Here is a 13,055-nt window from a genome sequence, read left to right as displayed (position 1 = left end):
TGTAAACTTAAGAATTTTACATACGTGTGTGTGTGTGTGCACGCGTGCGCACATGTATGTATGTAGGATGAACATGTGTGCACATGCATATGCATGTATATACATATGTGTCTCATTCCTTAAGTACCATCCACTCTTTTAAAAATATTCATTTTAGTTTTGATTGTTTGTTGTGTATATTGTTTTGTGGGTGGGGGTTGTTTAATGTATATATTGTCGTGTGTGTGTGTGTGTGTGTGTGTGTGTGTGTGTGTGTGTGCGCGCGTGCACGCACGCACACACTCGTGCATGTAGATATCCATGGAAGTTTCAGGCGGTTGGGAATTGCCCAGTGTGTGTGCTAGGAACAGAACTCAGGGGATCTGCCTGTCTCTGCCTCTTCAGTGATGAGATTACAAGCATGTGCTCCCAAATATATATATTTAATTAATTTATTTTATTTTATGTATATGGGTGTTTTACCTGTATCTATGTATGTATGTTCACCACATGTAGTTAACATGGAGGCCAGAAAAGAGTATCGACTCCTTAGAACTGGAGTTACAGCTTTTAACTGCCATATGGATGCTGAGAATTGAGCTTGGTCTTTTGGAAGAGTGACAAGTGCTGTTAACCACTGAGCCAGTCCCATGCTATCTTTAACTTTACTTGTGTTTCTGGTATTAATTCAGCCCCAGACCCAAGCCCTCTGGTATATAACCAAAAAAAATTTAAAAAAAAAAAGAATCCATAGGATAGGAGAAACTAAGGCACACATAGAAACTCATCCAATGAAATGATAACAGAAGAAATTTCAAGACTTGAGAAAGAAATAGGCATTCAAACACAAGAGGCCTTTAGAACACTACTAACTAGAGAAGAACATCTCCATGAATATTATTAAGAAATGTTTAATGATTCTTTTAAATTTGTGAGGTTTTCTGCTTGGTTGGATTATTGTTCTTTACTCTCTCCCCTATTAGTATCCAGGCTTTTCCATACACTGTATTGTATGTACATGATGGATTTCTCATAGCTCTCCTTTGTTTAGCTATTCCTCTCAGGAAATATATCCATTCCTGTTATTTTGCAATTCAGACTGTCTTTCTTCCTACTATGTGTACAGTATAACTATTTTTTAAATGTTATTTTTAAAGTATTTTTTCTATGCTGGTTTGGTAGCCATGAACTTAGTTTGTGCTGGCCTTGAAATGTCCTTATTTTCTGTCAAGTTTAAAAATAGCTTTGCTGGATATAACAATCTTGGTTGACAGTTATTTGCCTTTAGGGCTTGAAATATATTGTTCCATGATGTCCTGGCTTTGAGTGCTGATGAGAGATTTGACACTAGTGTGACATTTCTGACTTTGAAGGTTAGTTGCCAATTTTGCCTTATAACTTACAATTTTCTTTGCTTTGTATTTTTAACATTTTGATGATAATATGTCATTTATTGGTATCTATCCATCACCAATGGCCATAAAATGAGAACTGGCCAAACTGGCACAAAATGTGCTATGAACTTAAAAATTATTTAGGGTCACACTCACCTGTCAGAGGAGATATTGTATGGTAAAAGAAAACACAGTGGTCATGGCAGTGTCCAGGCAACGGTGATCTAGTTCAATAGACTAGCACTGAGGTGGATTCATTATTTTACTCTTGAACTCCTACTGTGGGCTCTGGGGTGAGCTGACAAGAAGATGTACATTTCAAAGTCCAGCGAACAAATAAAAGAGCTAACTTTTAAAATATTGACTCATGGGATAAGCACCCTAGGATAACATGCGGCTTATATTTGTGGACTATGTGACTGAAGGGTTTTAGGTTGATCATAATTCAAGTTCATGGACTGTAGAGATAGGGAGAAATGTTTGTTTGTCATGTTCTGCCATCTCTGCAGTCAGAGACCTCACAAGGGAGGGAAGATTAAGTCTCTTTTGTCTTGGGTTTGATCTCTTCTTTGGAGACTTGTATGTTTTAATCTTTCTAGCAGGTGCCAGTGAGCTCTAGGAGGGAACACGGCCTGATTTCTACAGACTGTGAGATCTGGTCACTAAAGTGACCCATGTCTTAAATGAATGTCCATAGTTATTTAAAAAATATATTTATTTATTCTTATTTTATGCATATTGGTATGTTTTGCCTGCACGTATGTCTGTGTGAGGTTGTCAGACCTTGGAGTTAGAAACAGTTGTGAGCTGTCATGTAGGTGCTGGGAATTGAACCAAGGTTCTCCACTGACATCAACACAGAAGACCCTAGCAGGACCTCGGGCCCAGTCACAGCTTTTGGTGAGGCTCAAAATCTTGACAGAAATAACATTATTAAATCCTTATCTATCTATCTATCTATCTATCTATCTATCTACCTATCTATCTAAGGCTTCTCTGTGTAGCCCTAGCCTATATATCTTATTTTAAATATGATTTTACATTAAACAAACTTTAAGCTTACTTTAAACTTGTTTTGAGGTACTTTCTTTAGGCTTAACTTTAATAATATATACAGAAGACTACGTAATGGGAGATACAAATCAGTTTAAATACACAAATTTGAGTACATGAAAGACTTTGACCATTAACTTTTATCCTTAGTTATCTTTCACAGTTCATGCTGGGCATGGTGAGACACACCTTTAATCCCAGCCCTTGTGGAGGCAGAGGCAAGTGGATCTCTGTGAGTTCCAGGCCAACCTGGTCTACAAAATAAGTTTCAGGCCAACCAAGACTACACAGAGATACACTGTCTCAGAAAGCAAGCAAGCAAACAAACAAAACAGTTTACAATGAATAACTCTCATAAGATTAGGATTTAATAATGTTATTTTTGTTAAGATTTTGAGCCTCGCCAAAAGCTGTTACTGGGTCCGAGGTCCTGCTAGTGTCTTCTGTGTTGATGTCAGTGGTCCATGTTGCCACTGAAGGCCAGGCAGATGTCTGTGATCTGTGTTGCTGCCTAAAGCCATTTCTATGTCCATGGGCTGTGCTGCTGCCAGGGTCATACTGTAAGGCCCCCACGAATGGAGGACCTCACCCAAGCCTGGGGAATTCACAGCCGCCCATTAACTGTAAGACACCAAACTGATGTAATCAGCAAGAGGTATATTTTAATCAGTATACTGAGGTCAAGACCCATGACCCATGCAGGGGCAGTGGGGTTTGACCCCGGGGGCTTTGGAGACAGAGAGAATTTAAAGCCCAAAACCACAGCTCAGGGAAGGAACCACAACCCAGGGGGAGTAAGGGAGGGCTATTGGAGAACACCTGTGAAAAGTCCCAGCCCATTATTTAGTTTGTGACAGGGTACAAGAAACAGGCTATTCTTAAAGAGCCTATATGTAATCAGCCATCTATTTTGTGGTCAGCCAAGTTCCTGGTATCCAGGGTGCACAGGCACGCTAACTTGAACTCCCAGCTCAAACCCTATTCAATCTATTTTATGGTCAGTTTTTAGTTCCTGGTACCCATAGCACTTGGTCACGCTGTCCTGAACTCCCAGCTCTGAACTCCTAGCTTATCTATTTTGTCTTGTGGATAGCTAGTTTCCTAGGACCTAGAGCGCAGAACAAGCTGATCTGCACTCTTGACTCCATCTGTGGAAGGTTTAAAAATTTTTAACTCTTTCAATACTAATCTGAGTGGCCTATGCTGCCAGCTGAGGCCATGGTGATATCCCAGCCCACTTTGCCTCCAAGGGCCACATCGGAGTTCATGGTCTACTGTGACCAGGGTCTGTGTTAATGTCCATGGTCAGTGCTTTCACTGATGGCCAAGTGGATGTCTATGGTCTATGCTTCAGTCTGAGGCCATGTTGATGTTTGTGGTCTAGGCTGCTTCTGAGGGCCTTGTCTGGGTCTTTGGGGTCCTGCTGCAGCTTGAGGCTATGTTTGTAGTCTGTGTTGTCACCAGAAACCTTATGGAACCATGATCCATGCACTGTGCTGCTACCAGAGACAAAGGTGATGTCCTGGCCCATGCTGCCTCCGAGGGCCATGTTAGGGTCTGTGGTCCTACTTCAACCAGAGTCTGTATTAATGTCTGTAAAGACATGATGGATATTATGTAAAGAGCAAGGAAACTACCTTGGCAGTGATATGTATGACTGCAGATTAGCACAGTTGAAAAAGAGTACAATGAAAGGCTTCTGTGAAAACTCCTACCCTCCACCCTCACCCCAAAAGTAACAGCCTATACAGGAACCCATCGAAGAGAGCTCTTAAAAAGTATAAGGATGCTGAAGTGTATGTAGCTCTCCACAATTGATGGCTCTGAGAGGGAGTGCAAGAATGGAAGAACTCAGTTCTATTTAAGGGGCAGGCCACTCAGAGTCTGACCATGTTCCAGTGAGTATACAGATAACACAAGTTGGATTTGGTTTTTGTTGTTGTCGTTATTGTCATTTGTTGTTCTGTTGTGAAAGGAGGTCACAAGGTTAGGGGGGCAGATATTGAAGGACTGGGAAGTGAGTGTAATGGGGTATATGATGTGAAATTCCCCCCAAATAAAAAATATTATGTTGAATTAAAAATAAATGAATAATAAAATCATATAAGTAAATAAATAAAATCTATAAAATATTTTAAGCCTTAAAATTATAATAATTCTGAATTGAATTGAAGCTCTTTTACTATCAAAATAAACTTTAAACCATAGATATTGTCCAAGAAGAGACTGGGAACCTTGTTTTTTCTGATCCTTTTATAATGCACTTTTACTAAATATCACAGTTTTTTTGTTTTGTTTTTACTTAACTTAATTTCTCCAAATAGCTAAATCTTAACAAAGTTAGCAAAGACATAGTGATTAGACATATATCTTTAAGTCAGACATTCTTAGCGTGAATAGACCATTATAACCTTAGGAATTTATACATGGTACGTAGCAAATTAAGATCACCTATACATAGATTTTTTTTTTAACTACTAACCTCTTTTGTTGTAAGTTTTAAGGTAACTTTTCATTTGGATTTTAAAACCTTTTAAAACCACCACCGCCCGGCGGTGGTGGCGCATGCCTTTAATCCCAGCACTTGGGAGGCAGAGGCAGGCGGATTTCTGAGTTCGAGGCCAGCCTGGTCTACCGAGTGAGTTCCAGGATAGCCAAGGCTATACAGAGAAACCCTGTCTCGAAAAAAACAAAACAAAACAAAAAAAAACCCACCCCCATCATAGTCCTACAGATCTTGAGAGAAAGTTTACATTTCAGCAAGAGCTTCAAAGATATCCATGATCTTAAATGGGAAACAAGTTTTTGTAATCAAGCACCAAGAAGGATGTGGGGGTGGGGGTTTTCAGAGAGCTAGACATTTTAGACATTTTAACTTTTAGATACAAATTTCTTCTAATTAAAAATTTAAATATCAGGCTGGTGAGATGGCTCAGTGGCTAAGAGCACTGACTGCACTTCCAGAAGTCATGAGTTCAAATCCCAGCAACCACATGGTGGCTCACAGCTATCCGTAATGAGATCTGATGCCCTCTTATGGGTGTCTGAAGACAGCTACCGTGTACTTACATATAATAAATAAATAAATAAATAAATAAATAAATAAATAAATAAATAAAACCCTATGGGCCAGAGAGAGTGGGGCCAGAGTGAGAAGGAGAAGGAAAGAAGAAAAAAATTAAATATCATGAGGCATAACAGTAACAAATAAATTCATTTGTTGTAAGAACTGTTTCTAAAGGAAGGTTAGACAATAATTGGTTTCCTTACTCTGTCCATATAATAATAGCTTTTTCAGTGCTGGTGGACTCCTCCTCATTTGTAGTTTATATCCTGTACACTTAGAAAACCTTGAGGGCTCATAAAATTAGGGTCCAGTTGCATACAAGCATCTGGGAGTAGTGGCTGGGTACTCAGGTGAAGGTTCAATGACTGTGTCTATATCCTCCTTGTTTGAAGGAATGTGAATATTTAATGAATTTAGCTGTAATTATTTTAAGCAGGCACAGCTGGAGTTCTGAAGATGGTAATTGTTCAGCTTAGAAGATATTGTGGAACATCACCTTAATAAAAGAAGGTTGAATCCAAATTACAACGCATAGAGTAACACCATAAATTAATATTATATATATACATATTGTTAAACTATTAAGCCTTGTACATCTTTAGGCAAGCCTTATAGAAAACAAAAGACAGTATAACTTGTGCAGCATGTAGAGTTTTAAAATCATTATTATATCATCTAACAGAGTTTAGTTAATGGATCTCAGTTATAACTATGATGCTGGAATTATTATTGAGAGATTTTAGACAGAGGGTCCCTTTTATTCTGTGTTAAAGCATCTTGTTAGCTGACTTTAGAATAGACACTTTTATACCATGACATAAACAATAGTAGCCTATATTGAAAATAGTTTACCTTTTAGCTACTCTCAAGCACATAATGTCTTTTTCCTGGATTGTTCTGTTGTTCTCTTTTTCCCTGACACAGAATTAGGAGGCCAGCCTGACCCTAGACAGAAGCTGTAGAGACACCTTTGAGATAAATATATTTGAGGCTGAAACAGGCAGGCCAAATCCTATCTCCAGAGCTAGCTTTTCAGTAAAGTAAAACACCCTGGGATATTTTTTCAATGTTATGCATACCCAAAAGACCCTAAGTCTCTCTAAGACTGAACCTAATAATCTACATATCTATAACTCGTGTGTGTGTGTGTGTGTGTGCGCGCGCCTGCGTACACGCACACGTGCATGCAGATAAAGGCAGATAGCCTAAAAAGAACAAAAGGTACCTAAAAAGTAGAAATAACAGTAAGAGAGTCCGAGGTCAGTGGGACAGAAACAAGGGCAGACCAAAGGCATAAAGAAGTTCCAAGAACAAAACAGTCACCTGATCTCAGTTAGAGGAAGCAGGCTTGGAGACCAAGTAGAGACAGCAGGCATTAGGACCCAGTGTAGAATTTATTTCCAGTTTCCTTCCAACCAATATTAAATTTAGGCTCTGGGTATGGTTGTAAGTGGGAGGTGAATGGCAGGAATTAGCTGGATTAAAATGAGCTGGGGGGCACTACATGGGAGAGAGGCCTCCGACCCTTTGCCATTTAGTTTGAGAAAGTTGTCTAAGTATGTAAGGATGTCAAAATTGAAAGTTTAAAATTGGGAACAGGAATGGCCATTATTGAAAGAATATTGAAGCCAGGTTTGAGTAGATAACTGAATGAGTTTTGTGTAATAAAGCACGCTAAGCTGGAACTTTTAGAGCTTGTTTAAAATTTTTGGTTTGCAACCAGACCTCCCAGAGCTCCCAGGGACTAAACCACCAACCAAGGAGTACACATGGAGGGACCCATGCCTTCAGCTGCATATGTAGCAGAGGATGGACTTGTCGGGCATCAATGGGAGGAGAGGCACTTGGTCCTGTGAAGGGTCCATGTCCTGGTGTAGGGGAATTTGAGGGCAGGGTAGATAGGTGGGGGAACACCCTCATAGAAACAGGGGAGGGAGGATGAGATAGGGGGTTACCAAGGGGTGGGGAACCGGGAAAGGGGATAACATTTGAAATGTAAGTAAAGAAAGTATCCAATTAAAAAAAGAAAAAGCAAATGGACCTCCTATAAAACATGACCACATCTGGTCATGCAGAGAAAGCAGGCATGTGAACATTTTAAAGGATCATGTATTTCATGATCTGTGATTTTAATCCATTGTTTCTTAGTAGGCATTAAATACTGATAGTCTACTCTCTGATGATTGTGACTTAGGGTGATCAATGTTCATTACCTTTGTCTTAAAGGATCACACAAAGAATAGATGGGCTGTTGTGGAGTGTGCATTGCAATGAGTGTCTGATGTCCACTGTCTTCCTTAGTTGTTTCCCTTCCTTACATAGTAGAGTAATCTGTTCTGTTAACCACACATAGCTTTTTATTTAGCAGACTAGGAAGATCCTCTCCTCCCTGAGACTCCCCATACTGTACTCCAGCTAAAGTATATTTGAAGTGTGGGAAGTAACCAAAGCACCAAGATGGGCATGGGCAGAGGACCTGTCCTTTTACTTCCCAGATCTCTTGAGCATTAAATTGATGAAGGGCATGTGGATGGCTCTAGAATTTGATCCACCCAGTGGCCTCAGGCTCAGAGCGGACTCCAGAATTAGTTGCAGTTGAAGAGATCTGCTTCCCAGCCACCAAGGGTGCAGCTGTCTCTCATGCATTTCCCAGCTAGAGGCAGCTTCCTGCTACCTGCACTCTTTGGCTTGTGGGTATTCAGTGATCCTGCTCTTCACAACTGCCTCCTCTGAGGCTTCCTTCACCCAGGGTCTGTGCCAGGCCAACTTGAGGCTCCTTCACTTTTGGATGTTCCCTCATCTCAGCCAGCCCCCACCAGAGGTAGCTCAGTTTTGAACAATACTTTCTTCCTCAAGATAGCTCCTGGCCACTGCTCTCCAATTCATATAGCATGACAAAATTGCATTTCTTTCCACCAGTCACCCATCGGCCAGATAAGCCACTCATAACAAAACCTGCTAGTATACTTGAGGTTCATGAGGGTTGTAGGCTTATCCTGAGGGTAGTAGGACTGCCTGCATTCTGTCTGTCTTTTGTAAGTGGCTGCTGCTTCCCCTTTCCCTACCAGCTTACTTCCCTGGCTTATAACATCTTTTTTTCCCCAGCTCTTTTCTGGCATCCTTTTACCTCCTTTGTGATTTCCAAAGCTCCTACACTATTTCTCTTTGATAAAAGGAATATTATTCTTATTCTAGTTCTCTTCTTTACCAGCTCACATGGGGGCAGTCTTCCACCTGCCATCTTATCTAGAATTTGCTCTTTGTCGTTTATCATACTGTTTCCCTGGAACGCTCTGCAAAAGGCCATCCATGAATTCCATGTTGACATAGATGCAGAAAGTTCTCCAGTGAGGATTTTATTCTTGCTTGAGACTCTTGACTACATCCTGAGCAGGAGTTTGAGTAGCTCCCAGCATGCTAGCCATACAGAAGACACGGGGCCTGTAATAATATATCTGAGTCATTGGGATGCTTCTCAGTTGCAATAAGAACTCAACAGAGCTGCGCGGCTGAGGCTCAGTGGTAAAGCTTGTAGAAGGCCTTGGGCTTAATGCTTAGCACCATTTAAAAATGTATAAACAGATAAATAAAAATTCTCAACAGGTGATGTATAACAAGATACAGCAGAACACAACATTATAAAGCCAGATATTTGGAAATACAGAGATTACCATTCAGGAGAGAAAATCTGGGAAGGCACATCTCCATAGGTATGCATGAGATAATGGATTTCAGGATTTTCTTTTTCTTTTTTATAAAAGATTTATGTATGTATGTATGTATGTATGTATGTATGTATGTATGTGAGAACACTATAGCTGTCTTCAGACACATCAGAAGAGGGCATCAAATCCCATTACAGATGGTTGTGAGACACCATGTGGTTGCTGGGAATTGAACTCAGGACCTCTGGAAGAGCGGTCAGTGCTTTAACAGCTGAGCCATCACTCCAGCCCAGGATTTTATTTTTCATTATAAAAATTCTAGTACAATTTGGCATTGTATAAAAAGCACATGAATTAATTTGACAACATATTATCATAGGATCAAAATGCAACTCAACATAAATATGCCTGACAGCTGAGCCTTACACAGCAACTGATACAAATCAGTCATCTTTGATTTTCAAAGAATCACTGTTCTATGTTTCGTGAAGGTATCTGCTCACTATCTTACTGACTTTTAAAGCAAAGTACAAGAAGGAGTAGTACTAATAAATACAAAGCCGTCTGTTTTATTTACAGGGTTTTAATATTAAAATTGTGATTTCAGCAATGTAGGGAAGAGCAAGGAGTTGGGTTAGGATTAGGGTTAGAGTTAGAGAGTAGCAAGTAGGTTTTGAAAACACACTTACTTTGATTTTTTTTCCTTTTTTCCCCTAAGAAGTCCAATGCGATCATTTGCTCTGCTAAATTACCTTGATCAGTTTGTATCTGTGGCTGAAATAGAATATTCTGACCAGAAGCAAGTTGGAAAGGAAAGGGTTTATTTGGTATACATGTCCCAACCACAGCTCATCATTGAGGGATACCATGACAGGTAGACACGGAAGAAGCCTGGAAGGAAGCAAGGAAGCAGAGAGCACAGAGGAATGTTACTTTCTGCCATGCTCCTCATGGCTTTTTAAAGTTTACTTCCTTATAGAACCCAGAAGCACGTACTCAGAGGTGGCACCACCCACAGTGGACTGGGTCCTCCTGCATCAATTATAATCAAGAAAATGCCTCACAGATATGTCTATAGGACAGTGATTTTCAACCCATGGGTTACAGCTTCTTTGGGGTTGTAGATCAGATATTTATATTAAGATAACTGTACAAAATTATAGGTATCAAGTAGCAATGAAAATAATTTCATGTAGGGGAGTCACCACACCATGAGAAATTGTTTAAAGGGATGCAGCATTAGAAAGGTTGAGACCCACTGCCATAGCACAATATAATGGAGGGAATTCCTCAACTGAGATTTCTTCTCCTCAGTTAAATCTAGGTTTGTGTCAAGCTGACAAAAACTAACCAACATAGCTTCCATAGGTTTATTTATTTATTTTTGTTGTTGTTGTTAGGTTTTTTTCTATCTAATGATAATGTTCTTTCTCTCTACAGCCACATTTAAAGCAATCTCCAGGATTCAGTGTGTTCATTCTACAATGTCCCTCTTCCCACTTCCTAGTCAGGCAGGCAGAAAGAAAAGGCCTTAAGGGTGGGAAGGCATCTGAATACGGTTGTCTTGGAAACCACTCTGATTTCAACCCCAGAGGGTCACTGGCTCAGTTTGAAAGCCCTAGTGTGAGACAATAGCCTTCCCCACTCTGATTTCTTCCTGGGAAAAGAGGTTGAACTTGAGAGCTGAGGTTGGTTTCCAGGGAGATCAAAGCCAGGTATTTGAGATTCATGAATAAAAAATTATAGACATGAAATTTAGTGCACAGGGTGGATTATAAGAACATACCTGTAGATATTGGAATTACAAGTTGAATAGTTACATTCACATGGAGAGTACTTGTTCTGGATGGGTGTGCATATGCAAACAAGCACACACAGAGAGACACAGACACACACACACACACACACACAGTGTAAACTCAGTAGCATGCTTTCTCCTCATATGTGCTCAGTGATTCTGTCTGACTAGAGAAACATGTACATGTGAATACAGAAGGCAATGGGGCAAAATAAGTAGGCAGGACTCATAACAAGAAAACAGAGACTGGGCTGTTCTTTACTGTTGAAGGACAGTGGCAAAAATATTTACATACCTTTTCCTCCATTCCTCCACTGGGCTTTCACATGTGCATTACATTTTAAAACAGCTTCAGTGAGACGTAATTGACACAATAATCCATGCTGTGTATACCCAAGATCTACTATTGAAAGATAGAAAAATCATAAGTTGATCCCCTGAACCCTACTCTTAAAAGCAAAGACATAAAAACCTGTAAGTCAAACACTGTGTTGCCTCAGTCCCAGGAAATTAGCTGACCATTTGAACAGATGGCCCTAACTAAACAAACCTTAAGATTCATGGTGTCAGGATGCTATGGGCCCGAGATTAGCCTGGCCACGCTTTGAACTAACAACCCTGAGACAGTTGGTGCCAGGATGCTAAAAGTTTGAGATTAGCCAGACCCCCTTGAACTGGAGCTCATGATATATAGTGTGAAATTAGTTCGAAATAGCCAATTATAAAGTGACACACCATCCATCTTAGGAATTTGAGATCAAATGTATCGATGACCTAGTGACCTGTTCCCCCTCCTTCCCCCTTCCCTAACTCCACTCTCAGCCTTCCCCCTTCCCTAACTCTACCCCCACCTGGTTTGTAGATTCACCCTTAAAAGCTATAAAGTTCTTTTGTTCAGGCTGCTGAATTCCGCTGCCCCTGCGAGGGCTTGAAGGAAAGACAGCCCTGGCTAGCCAGTAAACCTCTTGTGATTTGCATCAAGTTGTGTTTCTCGTGAGTGATTTGGGGTGTGTCTGCAGTTCTCCACGGATCGGTGAGGTCCTTTTCATTTGGGTTTTACACTATGGGTACAGCCCTTATAGTAAATTCATACAGTTGTGGCACTGTCATCACAATCCCATTTTATAACACTTTTATCACTAAAAAAAAAAAAAAAACCCTACTATTTATATAGCAAGCAATTTCTGATTCCCTCCAGGCCAGGCAATCCCATAGACATCATCTATATCCTATCTCTGTATAATGCCTTTTCTGATCTTTTTCTTTAAAGCGACTAACATAGTAAGTGGTCTTTTGACACTTGAGCAAGAAGGTTTTTGGTCAGTGAACTGGCTCAGTAGATAAGGCCCTTGTTGCTAAGCCTGATGACCGGAGTTCAGTCCCTAAGACCCTTAGAGTGGAAGGAGAGAACCAACTCTTGCAAATTGTCCTCTAATATCAACATACATTCTTGGGCATATACAACATTCCCTCAACACACAAAAAATTTGCAATTTTAAGTTTTTGAGGTTCATGCATGTTATAGTATCAGCATCAAAATTTTCTATGTCCATTGTTCAATAATATTCTACTTCATTGATATGCCACCTTTCCTTTATCCCTTCACCCACTGGTATATTTTCCATTTCCACTCTGAGCCAATCATGAATAATATTTCTGTGACCATCAGAATACCTGCTGTCTTTGTATGCTCACTGTTTCTAATAACATGGAATCACAAACACAAACTGGGTAAGCCATACAGATTTATTTTGCTTTATGATCCTCATCCAAGGTTAAGGGGCTTTTTGCTAGCAGGGATCTCAGATGGATCAGGAGGAAGTCATTGCATGGCAAACATACATGATGCATGGGAATGTCCTTGCAACTGGCTTTTGAAGAAACCTTATATGGAACTATGTTCTACAGGAATGATAATGCTGCCATTGCTATCTTGAAGTTAGACCAGCTGTAATTGCCTGCATGAAATTCTCACAAAATCGAGGAGTGGGGTCGTGAGTCCTCTCTCCAAGAATGTATAAGAGGGTTAACTATTAATGGTGGTAAGTGGGGAGAATTCCTCAGAGTATGGCATAACTGCCCGAAAGTTGCCCATGTTT

General features: G+C 40.2%; 1 protein-coding gene across 2 annotated transcripts in view; it reads right to left on the bottom strand.

Moving 5' to 3' along the window:
* The window catches only part of Cldn34 (claudin 34), a 158,688-nt gene that overhangs the window by 75,127 nt on the left and 70,506 nt on the right, over positions 1-13,055 (bottom strand). The gene's annotated exons all lie outside the window — the stretch shown is intronic.

This window comes from Arvicanthis niloticus, chromosome X, assembly GCF_011762505.2.
Source record: "Arvicanthis niloticus isolate mArvNil1 chromosome X, mArvNil1.pat.X, whole genome shotgun sequence".
In the NCBI taxonomy this organism is placed as follows: Eukaryota; Metazoa; Chordata; class Mammalia; order Rodentia; family Muridae; genus Arvicanthis; species Arvicanthis niloticus.
The sequence above is the reverse complement of the archived record's forward strand: the minus strand, read 5'-3'. Positions and strand labels throughout refer to the sequence as shown.